The sequence below is a fragment of the Gavia stellata genome, chromosome 1 (genome assembly GCF_030936135.1).
Source record: "Gavia stellata isolate bGavSte3 chromosome 1, bGavSte3.hap2, whole genome shotgun sequence".
NCBI lineage: Eukaryota > Metazoa > Chordata > Aves > Gaviiformes > Gaviidae > Gavia > Gavia stellata.
The window spans coordinates 19,613,636-19,635,497 of NC_082594.1; the positions used below are offsets into that span (position 1 = coordinate 19,613,636).

General features: G+C 37.8%; 1 protein-coding gene across 3 annotated transcripts in view; it reads right to left on the reverse strand.

The window, feature by feature from the left end:
• Positions 1-361: 361 nt before the first annotated feature.
• The window catches only part of PSPC1 (paraspeckle component 1), a 65,346-nt gene continuing 43,845 nt past the window's right edge, over positions 362-21,862 (reverse strand). For 2 of the 3 annotated variants that reach the window (XR_009484083.1, XR_009484080.1), the window contains 3 exons: positions 5,452-5,555; positions 1,044-1,160; positions 362-785 (listed from right to left, as the gene is read on the reverse strand). The gene's annotated coding sequence lies outside the window, so the exon portion shown is untranslated. The remainder of the gene's footprint in view (positions 786-1,043; positions 1,161-5,451; positions 5,556-21,862) is intronic. The other variant, XR_009484081.1, reaches the window with a different exon arrangement.

Below are 21,862 nucleotides of genomic sequence, written 5' to 3' on the forward strand. Positions count from 1 at the left end.
TCACCCACATTTTTTGGTTTTCATCTTTTTATTGGGCTACTTAACTGCACGGACAGTGAAATCTTACTGCAGCTTTAATCTCCCTGTTGCTTAAAACTTCCTTCCAGTCCTTTTCAGCTGTTGCTGGCTCATGCAATTTTCTCTACATAACTAATACCTCTGTGCTCTTCTAAACTCTACTGCAACTTAAACACAATCCACACTATTGTTTTTTCTTTAAATATAAACCCCACCACTTTCCTATCTTTTGTCACATATTTTAGTGCTTGAAAAAATTTTCTTACTCATTTCATTTAACTCTAAAGGCTTTTTTTTAGTCCAAAACCAATCATTTAACCAAGGAGCATCCTTTTAATATATCATTTACACTGATTCCTGTTGTAGCATGTACAAACTTTAATCCTTTTATCAAACCGATTTCCCAGCACTAGTATTGGAGATCAAAAATCTGCTTCCATGCAGCCTAGATAAAAAGGGACTCAAAGCCCTCAGTTACACATCAAAGTTGGCCAACATCAGCTTACTATGAAATGCTCAACCTTGCTTAACACCAGGTACCACCTTCGCTGCCAGAGGCTGAAGAGCATAACATCACAAAAGCTGTAACTCGTCACCTTGTACAGGAAAAGGCATCTTGAACATCCCAAGTAGACATCGTATTCAGATGCTTCTGCTGTGTCTTTCCCCATCTGAGGTGCTGGTGGGGGACACACCACCTCCACATTGGTCCTCTTCCCATCACTTCAAATGGCCCTGCTCCCTCAGGCCTCACATGGCAGACCTGTCTACAAGCAGAAAGAATACAGCTTAAATGAGAGTGATGAATTCATCCCTCTTCACAGATTTCATTACTATTTTATTGGATAACAGCATTATTCTTGTGCCCAAGAGCATAGAGAGCAACAAAGAAAAAAAGAACACCTGTTAAGCACAACAATAATACAAAGAGACTGGTAACTGAACACAAAGTAAACAGATTATATCGCAAAAGTCACAACCACTGTTAGGTGCTCTAACAAGTGACAACATGATTATATTCTCACCCCTGACGGTCCTTGTAATTCCAACTTGAACAGCAGCATTTTGCACATGATCATGGTATAGCAGAAAGCCATCTTCAGTTCTGAGGGTGTATAGCCACCAGAGGTTTTCATTAAAACCTAATGCAATGGAGAACACTTTAAGGAAATAAATATGATTCAGGCTGAGGAGTTACAGGAGATACTTAAGTGGTAAATTCCTTGAAAACGTGCTTTTGTAATCAAAGCACAGCAAACTACAAGACTCAAACAGCAAACTACAGAGCAATGCATTAGCAAATACAGTTGGATAAAGAGCTTGGAAATGCTAACACCTTCCCAGCTAGCCCTTCCAAGAGGTTGTCTGGAATTCCCTACCCCTGTTCAGGAAGCCCAGCAGCAGGCAGCCTGACAGAACATTTTGACCTCACTACAAATTTAATTGGAGCCCAGTGCATCTTCTGGTATAACAGAACTGTATGCAAATTTATTTCAGCACTGAGCAAGGGAATGCAGTGACACACCAAGGCCAGCTCTCGTCTCTACAGGAAGATCACACTGAGCAGGTGTAAACTTTATTATGTGACCGATTTGGATCGCTCTCCCAGTCTTCTGCAAGTTTTTTGCAGCTTGCTATTGCACACTGCCCCAAATACAATGCAGTCCACTCACATTTTTATCTAATCTTCTCCGAATTTTTAACGCAATTTCATTAGGCCATTAGGCTTTGTCAGTCAGGTTCACACTACAATCTGAAGTGCACACACACAAACAAGTAACAGGGGAAGAGAAACAAAGCATTTTATCACTCCACTGAGACAAGAAGTCATTATTTAGCCAGTCAAAGAAACACTTGTATCTCCAAGGAACCTTGGCCGTCTGCTCTTTCCTTCACAGGAAGGAAACTGTAAGTTGAGGACAGGAAAATTCTGAGATGCCTGGGAAACCTGCCAAACACCAAGGTTCCCAAATAGCTCTTTTGCACAGGGGCAGTCGATACGCAAGGACAAACAAGGTGGCCGAATTCCCAATGGCTACATGGTCAAGACAGAATGTCAGCTGGGTAGAAAAATCTCTTTTGAGTCAAACATTGAAAAAATTAATCAAGTGCTTTTTATGTTACTACTACTTTTCTGATAAAGTTTTAACTATATTGTCTTTTTCAGATTTTGTGAGTAAATGCTGATAGCTTGCTTATTTCCATAGCCTGGTGTATCTTACACATTATTGCGTGATGATTTTTATATTACGATTTTATGGTGATTTTACTACAACTAGAAAGTAACAGGGAACTCCTTAGTAAAGGCCAAGGCAAAAACAGGAAACAAGGTGCCTATTCGGTTTTCCCACCTCCTCAGACCCCTCCCGCCCTTCAATATCGAATATGTAACAGGGTCCAGGTTGGGGAACACTGAAACCAGACACAGGTTACCTGCGCTGGGCCTGATGGGAGGCAACCACAAGCACTGAAGGAGCTGGCTGCTGGCCTTGGAAGGCCACTCTCTTATCACTGAAAGGGCACAGCAATTGGGAGACATGTGCGAGGACTACAGGAAAGCAAATGTCACTCCGATCTTCAAGAAGGGCAAGAAGGAGGACCCAGGGAACTACAAGCCCTGGGAAGGTGATGGACCAACTACTTCTGGAAACCATTTCCAGACCAAGAAGGACAAGAAAGTAACTGGCAGTAGTCGGCATGGATTTACAAAGGGGTCATCTGCAAATCCTTAAGGATCCTAACCTGAGAGCCTGCTGTCATGAGGTGACCAGTTCAGTGAATATGGGGAGTGGATATTGCCTACCTTGACTTCAGGAAAGCTTTTGACACTGTCTACCGTCATATCTTCATTGACAAGCAGATAAAGTATAGGCTCAGTAAGTGGACAATGAGGTAGACTGAAAACTGGCTGAACAGCTGGGCCCAGAAGGTTGTAATCAATGGCACGAAGTCCAGTCAGAGGCCAGTAAGTAGCAGAGTACCCCAGGAATCGGTACTGAGGCCAGTCCTTTTCAACATCTTCATTTATGACCTGGTTGATGGGACAGAGCACATCCTCAGTAACTTTGCAGGTGACACAAAGCTGAGAGGAGTGGCTGATACACCAGAAGGTCATGCTGCCATCCAGAGGGACCTTGACAGGCTGGAGAAATGGGCCCACAGGATCTCATGAAGTTCAACAGAGGGAAATGCCAAATCCTGCACCTGGGGAGGAATCATCCCAGGCACCAGGACAGGCTAGAGGCCAACTGGCTGGAAAGCAGCTTTGCAGGTAAGGACCTGGGGGTCCTGGAGAACACCAAGTCGAAGGAACCACCATGAGCAAAGAATGTGACCTGGCCACAAAGGCGGCCAATGGCATCCTGCACTGCATTACGAAGCAAGTTGCTGGCATACAGAGAGAGATTATCCTTCCCCTCTACTCAGTACTGGTGAGACATCCGGAGTGTTGTATCCTGTGTTGGGCTCCCTGGTACAAGAGACATGGACATACTGGATTGAGTTCAGTGAATGGAAGACAACTGAAGGACTGAAGCATCTTTCATGTTATAAAAGGCTGAAAGAGCTGGGAGTGTTCAGCCTTGAGAAGGCACGGCAAAATCTTATAAATATTCATAAACATCTAATGAGACAGTATAAAGATGACAGAGTCTTCCCAGTGGTGCCCAGGGACAGGACCAGAGGCAATGGGCACAAACTGGAACACGGGAGGTTCCCCGTGAACATCAGGAAACTTTTACTGTGAAGGTGACCAAGAACTGGTACAGGCTGCCCAGAGAGGTTGTGGAGTCTCCATTCCTTGGAGACCAAACCCAAATGGACATAGTCCAGGGCAACCTGCTCTACCTGACATCCTGCTTTGAGCAGGGTGTTGGATTATATGATGTCCACAGCACCCTTCCAACCTCAGATATTCTGGAATTCTGTGAAAAGCCTGACCCAATTTCAGCTGCAGAGGTGAGATGGGAGTTAGCACTGCAGGGCTCAGGAGAGAAATCATTTCCAGTAGCAAGGGTAACTGCCAGACTGTCTGGCATGCAGCGCATTACTGGCATGACCTGAACACTAGGGAGGGGAGCAGGCCTCCAACTCTTCATCTGAAGTATGCACAGAGAAAATTTTTTCTTTGGAAAAATCCTTTATAAAGCAGTGCTACCTACGTGAAAGACGCGACAAGGCACAGCAGGTAGAGAGTAAAAGGTAGAAAAAAAGGAGACAGATCTTCTGTGGAGAGTGTAATAGAATTCTGCCTGTCTTGGGTAGACATTTTGAACTATTTCAGTCTTGGGAATCAAAGACCACATAGGCAACTTTTCAGTATTAGTTACAACTCACAGTACAGCTTGAGATGTATTACTGCAGAAAGGTTTCTTCTCCCATGTTGCGCTTTCCATGCTTTTTACAGAATGACAAAGGGCCCCCATCATGTTTATACTTCCCATGCAACACTCTGAAGCTTTACTGCTTACTTCCCACACTTCATTTCCCAGCTGACTTGGAAATCAGTAAAAGGACCCCTCTAATTAGCATTAAATCATAGACTACTACTATAGATTCACAAAACGGTTTGGGTTAGAAGGTACCTCTGAAGATCATCTAGTCCAACCCCCCTGCCATGGGCAGGGACATCTTTCACATGTCACTAATAAATAGCTCAATACATCTTATTCTTTATGTATCTAAGTTCTCTGTTTACTGTTAACACAACTATAGAGACAGCTCTGAGTACATTTACTATGCCAAACAAACACAGAGGAGAACTAACCCAAATTCTGCTTGCTTTATCAGTAGAACTTGCACATCTCAGTCAAATCCCATCAGTGTTTAAAATTATCTTTACTTTATAAAATCAACTGATATTTTGCAATTTTAGAACTATCAGAACTACCGAACCAAGCTGCATAAATCTCCTTTTAAAACCTTCGTATCTGTCAGTCCCACAGAGATGCTTCCAACACGCAGGGTAGGTGACACTAATACCTGTGTATACGCAAACTGAACTCTGCCCCAGGTTTTACAGAGTATGTAGCCACAGCCTTCCAGACCAAAGCCTACTGGTTAATCCCAAGGACTCTTTGGAATCAGAAACTACAATGTTGATCATACAAATTAGATTCTGAGTGCAATGTATCAATCACATCCAGTAGCTCAGACACGGCATCATATTAATGTGGCACTATGGTTTTTGGATGCAAGACACATTATGGCTAGCCAGTCTTTGAGCTGTCTGCATGAAGCTGTGTACATATACTTCAAGTCCTGTAAAAACATGTTAACATATGACAGGAATTATGCAAGGAAGTACGTTATCTGAAAGCAAATACTAGTTGAAGTGTAGAAACAGAATTACTCAACATCAAATCACAAATGTGAACAAAAGAGTGCTCCTAATTTCAGCAGTTGCTGAATAAAACCAAATATCCTAATACATACCTCGTACTAAAACTTGGTTTAGGATTCCCTTTTGTATGTATAAGATAGCAGAAGGATTCTGCACAAGCCAGCCTTCATCTGCATTCTAAGATTTTAATAGTAACCTAAAAAATAAAGAGACAGTAAACAACAGTGACACTTCAAACAAACTAGAAAATACAGTAGCTTCTCTTTTCAAATACTTCTAACATGGAGAAATAAACCATAATAAAACTTCACATTACCAGAAAAAGAAAATCCATTTATTCTCTATCCACTCTTACCACTTAGTTGTTCCTACACAGATTTCCCTGAAGATTTTAAATTTAATTTTACTACCTCAGGAGTTAAAAAACAGCTGTTCCAAGAACATTAACAAGTTCCTAGATTTTCATGCTTCTGCTTGGAGTAGATTAAATGCAGTTCTGCTCCAAAGAGCCCCAAGTCATTTCTCTTTGGAGGGTTTTTAAAGCACACATATCGAACACCACACTGTCTTCTTCTAGGCCTGCCAATGCATGTGGCCAAAGCAACATTTCATCCTTCTCACATTATTGCCACTACAATAATTAGGATCCCTGCACACAACACAGTTACTAATGAAACTTGAGAACTAATTTCTCTCACTGTAGTTGTACTGTGAGTATGGAAGCACAAATACAGTCTCCTCCCTGTTCTGCAGCCTGCTGTGGTACAGACATTTAACAGACACTTAAAAGGGGCAAAGCTATATATGAAAATAATACAACTGAACTGGAGTAAAATGTTGTCCTACTTTATAACAACATCTCAGAACAGAACTGCATACAAATCTCATTAAAATACATTTTAATACTAAAAGCAATAGAAACTGATGCAACAGTTTAAGACTTTTGTCATTTTAAAACTTCTGCAATAGATCTGCTTGCATTTGCAGTTAAATGCAGTTGGAATAACAAACAGGAATAAAATTATACTCTGACTTGCTATTAAATTTATTAATTCATAATTAAAATTATTAAAATTATATTCAAAAAGGCCTAAATAATAACTGAAAGCATTAATAAGGGTATTCATCCTGAACTCTATGTGTCTTCTTCCAGAGTCCACATGCAAAATAATTATCTGAAGTGTTTAAAATTCAACAGCTCCCTGCCCCAGTCATTCAGGCTTCAAAACAGCTCTCACCCATACGCACGCATTCCCACCCCCACCCTCCCAATTAAAATCACCTCTTCTCCACAAATACCTCTGATTTAAAATAACATGCAAGTACTGCAATGTTTGATAGGTTTAATATAATCCATCACTCAGGCTGGGAAAGCAGACATAGAAACATGCTGCAGAGCCAAGGAGCCCTAAAGAAAACTCTGTAGAGAGGAAGACTGCCTGGAAAGCCCCCGACTACAGCAGTGCGAGGGGATGAAGAGCTCTGTAAGCTCTCAGATAAAGACTTCTTAAAACAATTCACCAACATCTTGAGGTCCTGTTTGATGATCAGAAAACGTAGCACACCCTGCAAAGTATTTGTTACAGAAAGAATTACTCTAGAAAGCCACACACAGGCTGCACCTTTCAGGCTAGCTTTGCTTCAGGAACAGCCCCAAAAAGCAATTCAGAAGTGACATATGTGCAAATTACAACACACAACCACAAACATTTACAATAAAGGTAACATTTACCTTATCAGATACAGCTGAAAAACAGCTGAGGCTAGCACCTCAGAATAAATATGATTTCAAAGTTGGCACAATTTAATGTCCTATTAAAAGTCCTATTAAAAGTGCTGTTAATTCATCAGTTCTCCCATTTGCTTCCTTTTCATCTTTTCCCCCTCATGGTGCAGCTTGCCATGTATCAAATTTCAAAAGTTCTGTTATCTATTCCATAACACAGACATTCAGCAAGATGGATACCTTCTTCCTAAAGCAAATACTACAGAGCACAGCCCACTAACCCTTTAGAACTAGAGCTGTAATTTTGCAAGTGCTAGTATTAAAATCATTTAGCAGATCCAATACAATCACGGCATAGCGATGACTGTCAGCCTCCGGGACCAGGCTGGAATTGTTATCTGGCAAATACTAGTGTCCTGGGACATTACCTCCACATGGTGAAACTAATCCAGCTATTGGCATGTACCCATCTTAAAGGGAAGCTACAGTTACAAACTACCCACCTCTCAGTCTGTATTTTAATATTATTAAAAAACATAATAATTAGGCTTTTCTTCCTTTTTTCCCCTATGTACAAAGAACAAGGCTAAGATTTCCCTCCCAAAGGCCTAACACAGTCTCTCCAGTTCCTGTAACAGCCGCTGTGTATATTACCTTCTCTTTCTTGGCCACCCAGATTCACTGAAGAGAAAGCAGTAAGCCAGATTCTTGGCAACTAGTAGATACTAGGAACAAAATTGTAGCCAAATAAATCTGGTATGTTTTTCAAGACAACCCCTAAAACCTGCCACTAAGACCATATGGTAATGTTACAAATTAATCATTTACCATAACTCGAATACTTACAAAGTGATTATATAGTGTGGTTTGGGTTTTTTTTAAACAGTATGTATCTGTCTCTGAACTATTTCTTCAGGATTCTCTCTCTACAAGAAATTAAGATCATTCCAACCTCTCTACCCTATATGAGATGTTTATGATTAACAGTAATTAGTTAGACCTGAAAGTATCCTAGCAGGTAGTGCTGAAAAAGGGATTTGTAAGAGTAAGCAGGAACACAGCAAATAGTTACTGTCAAAGTAACAGACTCTGAATCATCTTCATTCATATGATAAAGCTTTTCTTTAAAGCTCAAAGTGGGTATGCTGCCAAGTAAAATGAATCTGAAATATTCTAAAAGGCTAACAGCATGATAAACATGCCTATTCTGAAGAGAACAAATACATCACACACAGAGTGATACCATGTATATACTGTCCCATTATCAAGGAAAATTGAAAACCAGCCTCTCAGTATAACCCATTTCAAGTAACACATATTCAGCTTTTAACAGAGTACTCTCCACTACTGTCTTTCCAATACAGAATTGCTATGCAAGACAAACTCCAAGCTGCCACCGCAGCACACCAAGCAGATACAGCCATGACAATCTGTAACACTGAAGGATGTTTTACATTTACCTCGCACACTGGTGCTATGCAGCTTCACTGGCTTGACCAACAGAACAGGTTGCTGCTTTTTTTTTTTTTTTTAATTAACAGGATTTTTGGTGGCTACTGTAACAAAGAGCTTCCCCCCTTATTTCCCTCCATTTCCCCCTTTATTTTAGGTCTACTTTAAAAATTACCTAGCAATACAGAACAGCAGCATGGGTAAATTCTGATTTCCACTGAAGTGGACCATACGACACTTTGCACCAGCAGGAATAGGTATCATTTTGAGAGTAGCAGAGCCACTATCCATCACACAGAAAGGAAGAACTCCAGTGCCGAGCTGTTCTCAGGAAAACACACAATCCCTTGTGGCCATTTATTTGGGGTTTCCAAAGGGAACCCAAGAGGATCCGCAGAGCTGCGTTCATGATTGCATTTGTTCAGGTTTACCTATCAAAAGGTAACAGATAACAACGTTGGCTGCTGACGTACTAACAGAAGATATAATGCATTTTTAAATGGTCAAGCAATCTTTTCCTCCCCATTCTTTTCTTAGCTGTTACTCAAGTCTGGCCAAACCTGCTCACCTTAATCATAAGTAGACCCTGCTGAGGACAAAAGCACACATCTGCAACAGTAAAACCATCAGAGAGTGAATCAGTTGTCACCTGGGCATCATTGCACGGCTGCCAGTGATTACAGGAGACAAACTGCAACATAACCTTCCCCCATCATGTGTTCCCCAAATTCTCTCCTTAAGAGCATATACTTGCAGCCAGCTAGAAGCAAGTAAGTATTTCAGGGAAAAAGTGAACATTACTACATTAAGGCTCAAAAGGAAAATTATGTTCCTAGAAACAAAAGGGCAAATACTACTTGAACTGAGCCAGCAAGATATTCAATTTCCTTGACAAGACTATTAAAAACATTTTACATCTACTTCACAACTATAGGGTATCTGAAGTTAGCATCTTATACAGAATGAGGAATGTGAATGCAGCAATATTCCTTTTCTGGAATCAGATTTCAAAAAAGAAAAAAACAGTGGCAGTTACTAGTGGCTACGTAATAAACCCATACCAGTGACAATACTACAATCAGGGTACATTTATTTTTGTTTTGCCTGGACTGCAAAACTTCATTCATACAGAAGTTAAACTATTTCTCCAGTATCTGGGGGATAACGAGCATGTCTGAAAATAAGTAAACAGAAAGGACAGAGATTTCACCTGTGCAGCTTAAGCAAGGTCTGAATTGGAAGACATTGAAATTTGTAAGTACTTTGTAAATTTAATAAAAAATGTTCCTTTGTGAGTCATTATGTTCCTAGACGTAAAACCATGCAGTTGATATAAAAGGAGAATGCATTTTTTTTTTTGTAGAAGATTCCCTACAATTTCAAAGAAGTTTGGATTTGATCAGCAGAAAGGAATGAAGTCTTTTAACTTCTTAACATCACTCAGGCTTCTATCGCACAGTATAATTAGTGTTATTTTTATATATATTTTATATATATACACAATATATTTTTGCAAAATTTTGTGAACTGTGAGGCTGTAGTCATACAAAGTCATTAAAATAATCCTGTATGAAACAGCAGCTCAATCCCGTATTTTTGAATGCAGCCCCCTCCCCTATATGGCTCATTAACATTTCCATGTCAAGTTGAGGAATCTGCAGCACCAGAATAGCTGGCTAATCAGTGATTTTCATAATTATCCATTCTATGAATGTTGTCATTAATGCAGCAAAAATGTCTTCAGATGTTCAGATTTCTACTTTCAAGGATTGTGTTCATTCTGAGCAGCTTGGAAAAACATCCAAGAAACAGTATCACTTTCTCCATTCAGAACTCACATGCCCTGTTACATGGATGCAAAGTTCCTATGCATTTTGTGATACTTTACCTTATCATGAACAGCTAAGAAGTACAAAACTGTTGAAGAAGCAAGGGAATAAACTTTAACCCTCATCATCTCTTTCACCTAGAAATAATGACGTATAGATGTGACTTCACCAATTAACAAAGAAAACTTAATAAACCTGACAGATCAAAAGCATCTGAAACCATTGCATCACTCAGCATTGGAAGTTACAGTTAAAATTTAATGAGCTTGTTTTATGTCAGGTTCTAGAAATTCTGAGTGAGACTTACGTTTACATACAGATTTTGAAACAAATGCAGAAAAGTCTGCTGTGAACTAAATACAGTTAAATAAGCACAACTAGCATAGAGTTTAGTAGTATCAGTATTGCTCTACTAGTTTAATGGAAGTCAGGATACCATTGTGCTACACACTGTGCAAACAAGTTTACAACTACACAATCTGAGCTGAGAGAACCACTAAGAAAATTTTAGAGACATTTAAATAGGCATAGTTTCATTAATATCAATTTTTTTTATTTCAAAATATTTTTTAAATTGTTTTAAAGTAGCAAAAAAGTGTATAGGCAAAGCCTAAGAGACAGTTTTCTCAGATTTTACAGTTTTAAGACTACAAGACTACATCAGCATAAACTTTCTATTATAGAAAAATACTTATATATAGTTAAGATGTGATGACCTCACTAATTCGAGGATATTTTGAATCTTCCAAAAACTAGGGGGGAACCTAGTTTCAAGGAAAACATCCTAGATTGTGCATAATCCAAACTTTCACTAATTTAAAAAAACAGCATTCCTAAGGAATTGTGAAACTCACAGCACATGTACTTCTGAAGTGTTAGCAATGCTGCTTTACACAACTTCACACAACAGTCCCCATTCCCTCCTGCAGGATTCCTTACCTGTCATTTTTGCAGCAGGTGCCAAGTTAGGCCAGTGTCCTAACCTCCTCTTCCAAAATAATGACAGCAGAATTGATTATCTCTCTGGGGCTAAAATCTCTGAAGCCATAAGACTGTGCTGGGGGAAAGGGCAGGGCAAGCTGTGGTCGCACGGTCCTTATAAAGAGCAACAACTCAAGATTCACTCAAAGAGCTTTCAAGTCCTTCATTTGAAAATGTAAAATTTAACAATACTAAGCAATATATACATCTATATTGAAATGAAACCTAGTAAGGAAGCATTCAAATACCTAAGCATGTAATAGGTTTTCAATGTTAATTCATATAAAGTTCAATAAAGTCAAAGCTTTATTTAGATGACAGAATCACAGAAGGATTAATGTTAGAAGGGACCTCTGCAGGTCATCTGGTCCAAACCCCCCACTCAAGCAGGGCCACCTACGGCCAGCTGCCCAGGACCATGTCCAGATGGCTTTTGATATCTCCAAGGATGGAGACTCCACAACCCCCCTGGGCAACCTATGCCAGTGCTTGGTCACCCTCACAGTAAAAAATGTGTTTCCTGATGTTCAGAAAGAGCCTCCTGTGTTTCAGTCTGTGCCCACTGCCTCTGGTCCTGTTAAAAGATTTGGTAATTCATTGTGCAATTAAATAATTTCCTTCCTATGGTAAGTCTGCTGGGTGGCAATTTTTATCTTTGATTACTCCATGCCAAATACAGAACACCAGCTTCTAGCTTCCACCAAAATAAAGCCGTATCTGGTAGAAAATCTTACATTAGATTCAAAATACACAGGAAATGGAATCTGTATTTCAAGACAAAGACAACAGAACAGCATTAACAAACTGCAGGGTACCCTGCAAATGTTTTATCACATATCAATCCACTGACATAAAGACTTACCTGTTTATGAAAAAAACACAAAGCAATGTTGAATAAAGGTACCACTTCTCATGAAAACTTGTGTTTTGCAGAGATGAAGGCATTTACAGATGTGTTTCGATATGACATAACTAGTCCTTGCAACAAACGAAGCCTATACTTGCCCAGTCTAAGCATGTTACTATTCAGACCTGGGCTAAAAGTTGTGCATACCACCACCAAGGAACCTGTGAAAATTTTTAAGGCAGAACATGTGGCAAACTCAACCGCATAAAACTGAAGAGCAGAGATTCTGTACTTTCTGCTGTTGTACAAGCTTCGTGTGGCAAGCTGGGACTCAAACTTGGCTTTTTGTTCATTACTTGCACAATTGGACATATTGCTGATGCTGCACTAAGATTTACCTCAACTTTCTACTACCATTTTACTGTCCTTATTTTAGTAGAAGCAGCTACCACCTGTAAGATAATGTTATCAATTCCTACCCAAAGAGAAAGAGCTTTCTAAGTGAATATCAAACATTAAAAAAAGCATTAAGCCTCAGCTCTCACATACGTAGAGCTAAGGAAGCACCTGCTAACATGTAATGAAGAGGACTGAAAAGCACAACATTCAGAATAATTTCAACTTTGAATAACAGATTTAACTATCAGGCATCTCAGTGTATGTTAGGAGTACTATTAAAAGTAACCCTTCCGCTATCTGGCCCCCTTAAAAGACACTCCAGGTGGCTACAACTTTCTTCTCTTGAGAACAACAAAGTACAAAGGCCTTAATGATGAAACTACGTTTGCACAGGACTAAGCTAAGACCGCATGGTAAAAAATAGGGAACTTCTTTTGTTATCATCTTACGTACAAAGGCAGTCAGTTGGCATCGTATTCAAGACTAAAATAGTTCGAATCAAAGATGTTGACCGTTAGCACTATTTTTTGTCATGGTTCCTTCAGATTTCAAGATGCAAGCTCATACTGCGATTCTCACATAAAAATATGCATTTAGAAGCTGTCAAAATTATGTCAGGTGACAAATTTTAAATATCAACACATTAATGAGAAAATTGTTATGAATACAGACTAGAATATAAAAGCTGTTACTTCAGTTACCTGTTTGTGACTTCTGATGTACACAAGGAAAAAAAATCCATTCTCACACACAACTAACATTTGCTATGTCTTGAAAAAGAAACTTCACATAAGCAAGCAGCAGCTTCTCCAATGAAGTCCGCATTTCAAACCGAAGTTCTGCATTCTGATGCATCAATTTCTTTGAAAGGTTAACAGAACATTTACCTGTTATCAGATTCTTCTACTACTTTTTACAGACAATCTTCAAAGAGCTCACAGTTTGCTCTCCTATTCTGCTCAACCTTGTTTTTGCCTTCTCATAACTTTATTTCCATCTTATTTAAAAGCCTGTTTCGGTCAACTCACTTTCATTACGAGCTCTGCAAAATCTCGCATCTGATCAGCATCTGATTGCTGAGTATGCTCTGACAGGGTATATTTCTGCATAAATTTTGAGTGATTCTAGTTTACACCACACTATGTATACTGAAATAAATGTAGATATCCAGAAAGTTTAAAGATGCACCTCAACACCTGGAGGTAGAACCAGGTCTTTGCATCTTTATTACAAAATTAGGGAATCAGACTGAAATAATCATCCAACAGATTCATATCAAAGGAATTTGTGTTGTTGACAGTACAAGTGTAACCAGTTTATATTTTCTGAAAATTTGCATGTAATATTTATTAAGTCTCTACCCAAGCTTGCTCAGATCAAGACCTCATTGAGAATACCACATTTATAGTTCATGAAAGGTAACGTATGGAAGCGCACTGACATGACTGAGAAGGTGTAAACTAAGAGTACTGTAGCTGGCAAGAGCAAATGCTGATTTAAGCGGTCCACGACTATACCACCCTCAACCCGCAACTGCAGTAGCTGCCACTGTGCAACTGATATTTACTGAACAGAAGAGATGAAGACTTTGAAAAGCATCCTTGTAGGCATAAAGGAACTTCATTAACTGAGGCAGGTGAAGCAACTGCTGAAACAACCGAAGGCACTACCATATTCAAAGTCCTGGGAAGGTTACAACAGTCATGTAGCTGTACACACACCCAATCAGCAGACAAGCCACGTCAGGTGCTGACTGTTCAACTACTCAGATTTACCACTGTGGCAAGATAATTCTGTTCTTCATAAACTTAAATCCTGACAATCCTATTCTTCTTTTGTCACGATCACTGCAAAGATGACACTTTCCTGCAATAAGAACAGGATCAGATTTGGGCAGCATTTGTTTTTAAACAGGAGCTCTCTAAACTCATGACAAAGTCCTCTATTGAAAGCACTGGTAATTAAGTTACACATATTTGAACTTCAATCCTTTCCCAACACAATTATGTCTTGTATATTTAGGCTTGCCCTGCATGTCATTAATAAAGTTCCACCTCTGTTTCTTTAAGGTTACGTAGACAAAAACTGAAAATACGAGAAAATGTAGCCAGCTCCCCAATAACATTACTCTTCTCCATATCTTAATGAAACACAGGCTTTCAGACTTACTTTGTCCAGTAAAGCATGTATTTTACTTACGTGTTTACACTGAACTAGTTTCATTTATGGCAGAACTCTGAAGTAACATTTAAGAATTTTAGATTAAGTTTACCAAGAGTCGTATTTGGCATTTTTAATTCTATGATAGCTTCCAAAACTTTAGAAGAAAGAAACTGAAAGATGAGGTCAAACCACATCTTCATGCTTTTACACATTACTATCTCCCCCATCTGTAAACCCATGAAGAGCACTTACCTACTTTTAATTTTCTGTATTAGTATTTCCACAGACCTATGGGTCAAGAAAGGGTACCTATCTATTTTTTTAAGTTCTCATATATTCTGTCACTTCATTATTGTGTATTGATTTACACAAAAGAGAAACTTCAAAATTAAATTATTCCAGAACGAAGTCTTTTTCCCCCCGTCAGGAAGAGCCATAAATCCTTTTTAACACAACAGGTTAATAATACATACACGATACTCGTACACTAACAAAATACATATGGAGATATATGTAATGACTTGCCAAATCATATAAAGAACTGTTCTTAATGTGTACCTGACATCTGATTCTTTCCTTTAACCCATTTCCACCAAGTTTAATATTACATCCCCCAAATGAAGTTTTATATAGCTCGTATCTTCCACATCATCAGGAAAAGTTAAAGCTTTTTACAATAAAAGAAAACCTGGTACACAGAACAGGAAACAAAATCCTGAACGGCATGGATAAGGATACCCAGAGCAGGCCAGTGACAGTCTTCAAAGATGAATAATTTGGCCCAATCCTACAGCCAGCATGTCACGTTATGCCCTCACATCACTTCTAAAGCTTTGCAGCAGCTTGCAGAATTTTCATCGTAATACTAACAGAAGGTTAGGGTTGAGTCACAATGTCCTCAATGTCAGGCCAGTGAAAGATTTAAAGCTCAAATACTTCACAAATATGTAAGATCTCTAGTAAAATAAAGTTTTCCCACCTTCTTTAAAGATACACCATTCAGCTTCCTTGACACTGGGCAGTTTTGAAGATACCTGATTTTTAAACAATTTTGATTTATATTTTCATTACAATAATATGAAGATTCTACATTACCAGTTTTCCCACCTGAGGCCTCAGGAATTAAGCAACGTACAATAATCAATCCCTTACCCTCCCCCAAAAATCTAGATGAACACTTTCAAACCTGCGAGTACTTCTGTGACTACTACAGCAATAAAGCAGAAATGCAAATGTATCAAGGTTCTGGGCACCGAGTTTTAAAATCAGTATTTATTTCCCAAAAATATCAGATACCTAGGAAATTCAGGTTTATGGTTAACTGGAAGAAGAAAAAGATACATGAAAGAATTCATTTCAAAGGTAGTAAGAATAATGTTCAAGATCAGCTTTTACCCAATTAGTCTTAAAGGCACAACATACTGTCAGACTTCAGTAACTACCATCGCTTGAATTATCCTATTTCTGATATTCATACTCCATCTCCATCATCTCCAGTAAAGTACATGTGCGTAATCTAACCAATTCTATTTTTAAGGTGCTAACAATGAAGTAATACTTACAACAGGGTAAAATAAAACAAATTATATTTCTTGTTAAGTCTTTATAACAGTTTCAAACAATGGTCCCAATTTAAAGACTAAAAATGCATGCCCAGTAACATAATGCAACTCAGAACAAGAGCATGATCTCTCCACAGGCTTGTACCTTCCTCCGCCGCCCAGTGGACTGGCTTACTCTAACTCAATACAGTTTTTAAAGTTTTACTTTAAAAATGATGAAACTCAAACTAATTTTTTAATATATATTTAATACAACTTGGGGGAGTTACAGTACTATTCAGAGCAAACATCAAGTCATTTGTGATTAATTTACTGTCTTGTACACATGCTTGTGCTTAAAACCATATTATCTATGGAAACTAAACTCAGAAATATTTTTTTCTTTTACATTAATAATGAAGTGGCCTGTAAGCAGGAAAAAAAAAAATCTAGATGTAATCATGCATGGAAGTATACCAAGTGATTTTATTCTCCTGAGCCAGCTATGATTTCAGAAATAGTAAGAAGCATCCAGGACTTCCGTTTACTTCCCTAATAAACACGTTTTCATGACTTGCTACTTTTTTCCCCATACGCAATAGAAAAAGCATATTTTGCTCAAAACATGCAGAGTAAACACAAAACAGAAAGCAAGCTTAGCAATGAAAAACCCTCCTAAACAAGTTACGTACTACTAAACAAATGCTCTAGTACCCCCCTTCAAAGACATCTATCTGCATTCAGTAGTGTGAATAAAATAGGAAACTGTACACAACTGTGATGCAAGAATGACGCTGAACATGCATTAAGTAATATTACAAAAACTACACAAAGCATAACATGGCAACGATAAACTGGCACATACACCAAAATGGTTCTAAAAGCATAGCCATCCCAACTGCCAAGGTGACATAAATTTCACTATAATTCACAGTAATTCAATATATGACAATTACTTTATACATTTTCTTTCAAAACTCTGAACATTCAGTTTTTGCAATGTAATAATTGTATTCTTCACACACTAAGGCAGAAACTTTATTCGTATTATTTGGCACAGCTCTGGTTCTGAAAATATCAGATGTGGAACTGCTACTGATACAATGCTGGAAGTTCTAGAAGCATAACGCTCCACACCGGAACAAAACGGAAGATGAACTACTGTTTCATTATTAAAATTTTCCTTCTGTACCTTCTGGAAAAGGCTTCTGATTTTAAGTTGATTAAAACTGGAGCTGGAGCTTACCTTTCACATGCTCTGTCCCTTAAAAGTGGAACATAATATATGGAACAATGCAATGGTATTGTATCAAAGAATGAAGAACTTTAGCATTTTAAAAGACAGTATTTCCCATCTTTGTAATTGCAGTTTACGTATTTTCTTCCAAGAAAAAGTGCATGTGAATAGTCTTGCTTCTCTAAAGCAACTGTGTATATCATCTTTCCTGGAGAAAGCATATTTCCGTAATTCTGTATTTTACTGGCTTGCATGTAACCTTCTTGGCAACTGCAGGAAGTGAACAGACAGATCAAGCTCAACATTTTAGTGTACGGTTTTTTCTTCATGACTTCAAATACCTGCCCTCTTGGGACAACTATCACCAAGAATGTAAAACATAACCATGCTATTCAGACATCTAAAGCCCTAAGTGTATTTCTTACCTATTTTTTCTAATCTATGTATTTCTTAGAAGTACTGAAAAGTCATCCAAACTCACTTAATAAGAACCTATATAAAACTACATTCTCTATGTGGCATGTAGATACAGCACAAACTAACCTATGTCCACACAGTGACGAAGAGTCTTGCTCTACTGCCCACTCCTTGCTGTTCTTTCCTTCCACACTGAAATGAGCAGAATCCGTAATTTTCACTGGGTTTCTTTTACCCTGCCCATTGCATGGGCACAGAGATGCAAGAGTGGCACAAAGCAGGCAGGAAGCAGGACCAAGCAGCAAGGAGGGCAAAGGGCTATTCCTATCTGCAGCAATGCATGTATTGAATTATTATTATTTTAAACATGCACACAAAGATTTCAGATTTCCCATTAGCGTACAAATATTTAAAACATTTGTAAGCAGCTTGAAAGACCACTTCCAGCTGGCAGTTCAAAGACTGCATTCTACAGTACTGCGATAGCTCGCTTATGCAGGGTTTGTTCCTGCAATTTTACACTAGATAAAAATATTTAAAGTTTAGTAACAGCACTGCAGAATAAATCCTTTTACAGCAAATAATGAACAGTAATGGAATTTTTTAAAAAAAGAAACACATTAAAATGCCCAAAACACCAAGAGCAAACAGCTGCAAAAAGAATTACAATAAATCCTTGTGGGTTTTACACCTTTTTAGATTTATTACATTTCCTCTTCCAACTTGCTTATGTGGTTTTCCACCTTGTTTAAGTATATATGGTTATTTAAAGAGGGAAAACCTGTTTTGCTTGGGGGGAGGGTTAGGCATTGGGGGGGTTTTGGTTTTTTTGGGAAGGGTGTTTTCTTTTGGTGGGTTTTTTTTTTTCTTTCAAATATTCATTAACATTACTGTCCCTTTCACATAAATAAAAAATTGATTACAATGAAATTAAGGTAAAAAACTAATGAAAATACCTCAATCCTACCCCATAATTACTCATAAATATTCACTATTTTATTTTCCTTTACACCATCTTCTGTTTGGTGCTTCTCTGGCTGTGACACATAGGTGTAAGACTGGATTCTCACTCGTTTGATGAGAAGCTAACACTCTTAAAATCAGCTGTTTCATACTTACAAGAACATGAGGTGTCTACGCTGTATACAGTTGCTGTATCCAGCCACAAAAATCAACTCCTACAGAACAATTTCATAACAACAACATAGAAGAAATATATGCACTTGCAGTGACCCTACCCTACATTCCACGAATATTAAAATTTTTCTGATATTCCTTGGCCATCTGCACAACACTAAACTCAAAGTTTAAAAAAAATCCCAGACATTAAGGTAACTGATATTTCCATCTTTTCCATTAAAAATTAATTAGTTTGTGGTTTTCATGTATAACAAAGCTTTCAAGTTATTTTTGTGAATCTGGTGTAGATATAAAATTAAACCACATTTCTCCCATTTTTATTATGTTACTTTATTCCCCCCCCATCTTTTTTCAATTTACATACAGGACACTTCACACTGATTCCTGTTCAAGCTTCTATGCAATTTTTTTCTACTGAGAAATCAAAGGCAAGAACAGTATCTTTATTCTCACTGCACTTTTTTCAAGTCAAACACTTAATGTCCCACATACAGTTAGCATGTAAATTCAATCAAATTACACAGCTATGCTTTACTCTACGGAAATTAAGATATAAAAGCACACTAGCAAAACTAGGAACAATAGAAGCTCTAGACAAATCATTTACCAAAACAAATGGAAAAACTTTATCAACACGTGTATGCAATAACACAGTTCCTTTTGAATCTCATACCTCTTATTATAAGCATTTTGTCCTCTATTCAAGGGACTACATACAATCAACAAGTTTTTACCCACATTTGCAAAGTTGTTTTTTCCTTTTAGTGTGACTGGGTTATAAAATAATCATTATATGAAAGCATTTTTTTAAAATGGTTTTACCTGTAAGTATGCTATGCTTATCTCTGAACTTGAACTTTTCTGAATAATTCCTTCAATTAGGAAAAAATGGTTGCTGTTCTAAACTGCTTTTCTGAAGAAACCCATCTATTACTGCTTTTAGAAGTCAGGCTGAAGTCATTAATTCAATTTTCAATTATATTAATTCTCATAGTAGCTTAAGGAAGTTCAAGATGGAAAAGACCTATTAAATCTATCCCACTGGAAACAAACACACTGAGGGCTTTTTTCCATACATTTAAAATAATCAAAAGTATTATTTTCATGTAAATTTAATGTTCAGTTTATCTATTCTACAACTTGTATTTTAGACAGAAGATAATTTTTATAAACTTCAGTATTTCATGGATTACTGTGGAAAAAAAACCTGAAATGCCTACAGCTATGATTTTTGAAGTATTTTATGGGGAAAACCCCAAAACTATTAACAAAACAGATTTCTTCTAACGTCAAAACACCAAATTTATGAGACCACCCTCTAAGACTAAGTATATTTTACAATATATCCCAAAAGGCAAAAAAAAGCCAATCCAATGGGAAAAATTATACCTGACATTAAGTATTGCAAGTTTTTAGTCAACCCTTCTATGGTTATTAAGTTCTCACATTTCATTGAATGGATTTTTAAGAAAGCAAATGCTTTTCAGATAATACAGTCCAACATGTGCCACTAAACCAGCACTGAATAGCCAATAATCTAAAGGAGTAATGTCCAACCTCCACACTTTCCATAGGCCACACTCACCCCCTCCTCACTATTAAAGAATCAAGGAAGTTTGGACTGATATTCCCTCATGCTGGAGGTGAGCTAACAGCCCAAGGAAAGCACCAAATCCCAAGATGGTTCTGCATCTTAGCAATAGCACAGTGCCCAAATTAATAAATTCAGGGCTCCTGTGAAGACAATTAAATTGCATTTGAAATATGTGCTCTCTCAAGTACCCCAGTCTTGGCCGCAAGCACAAGCTAACAAGAAATGCTGGATGCAGACTCTGTAAAACCACCTATGGATATGCACCACTTCAAGTCTTAGGAATGGGATTGAGAATCCATTCACATTTGCAGTCCAATGTAAACTGACCCCATCAGTCACTACCCAGCCTTCCCTGCCATTTTAATAGTTCAGTTACAATATATTTTGACTTGCCTTCACTAAGAAAGGAAGAATTATGATCCAACTTGTTACACAAAAAATTGTATTTTAAGAACTATGCCAAAAAATTAGTTTCTACAACATGCTTAGGTAAAATGAGCTTCACGCCATCAGAGCACACCACTCATTTGCTGAACATCTCACTTCAAAGCATATTCTCCCTTTAAAAGGCCTAAGGGGGGTTGTTTTTCCCTTGAGAATCTTCCTTTACATCAGTTATTTCAGCATTTTTGAGACAGGTTAGAGGCACATTGTGACCGTTTAACAATCAGTACTTCATAAAAGTCAATGCATTTGTATGTAGTGTCTTTTAAAAGAATTTTTAATTACAGATTATTCTATTTTTCAAGTTTAAAAAATCTGAAATCAAAAGTGGAAAAGGGGAAAAATTAGTTTGGTATAGTATTTTAAAATACGACAGTGTACTTTAGATCAGAATGCTCCTCAAAGAATGCACACTACAAAATCCTATTGGAATATGGTTAAAATTAAACGTAACATTTGGTTCATATTGTCTTGTTGCCATCTATTTTAACCTTTTGTTCTAATAAGAGTCTCCAGTTTATCGTATCTTTATGTCTAACTGGATAAAATAGATGTGGACAATAAATAAAACAACTTGAGGTCAAGAATTTTCTTTTAGATAATCCATAGTCATTTGTAAGTATCTTTCTCTGGAAATAAATACAGTTAAGTATATCTGAATCACCACCAAGTTTCCGAAGGTGTCAATGTGCTTCATCTAATGAGCACATTACACAGAACTACAAAGAAAGAA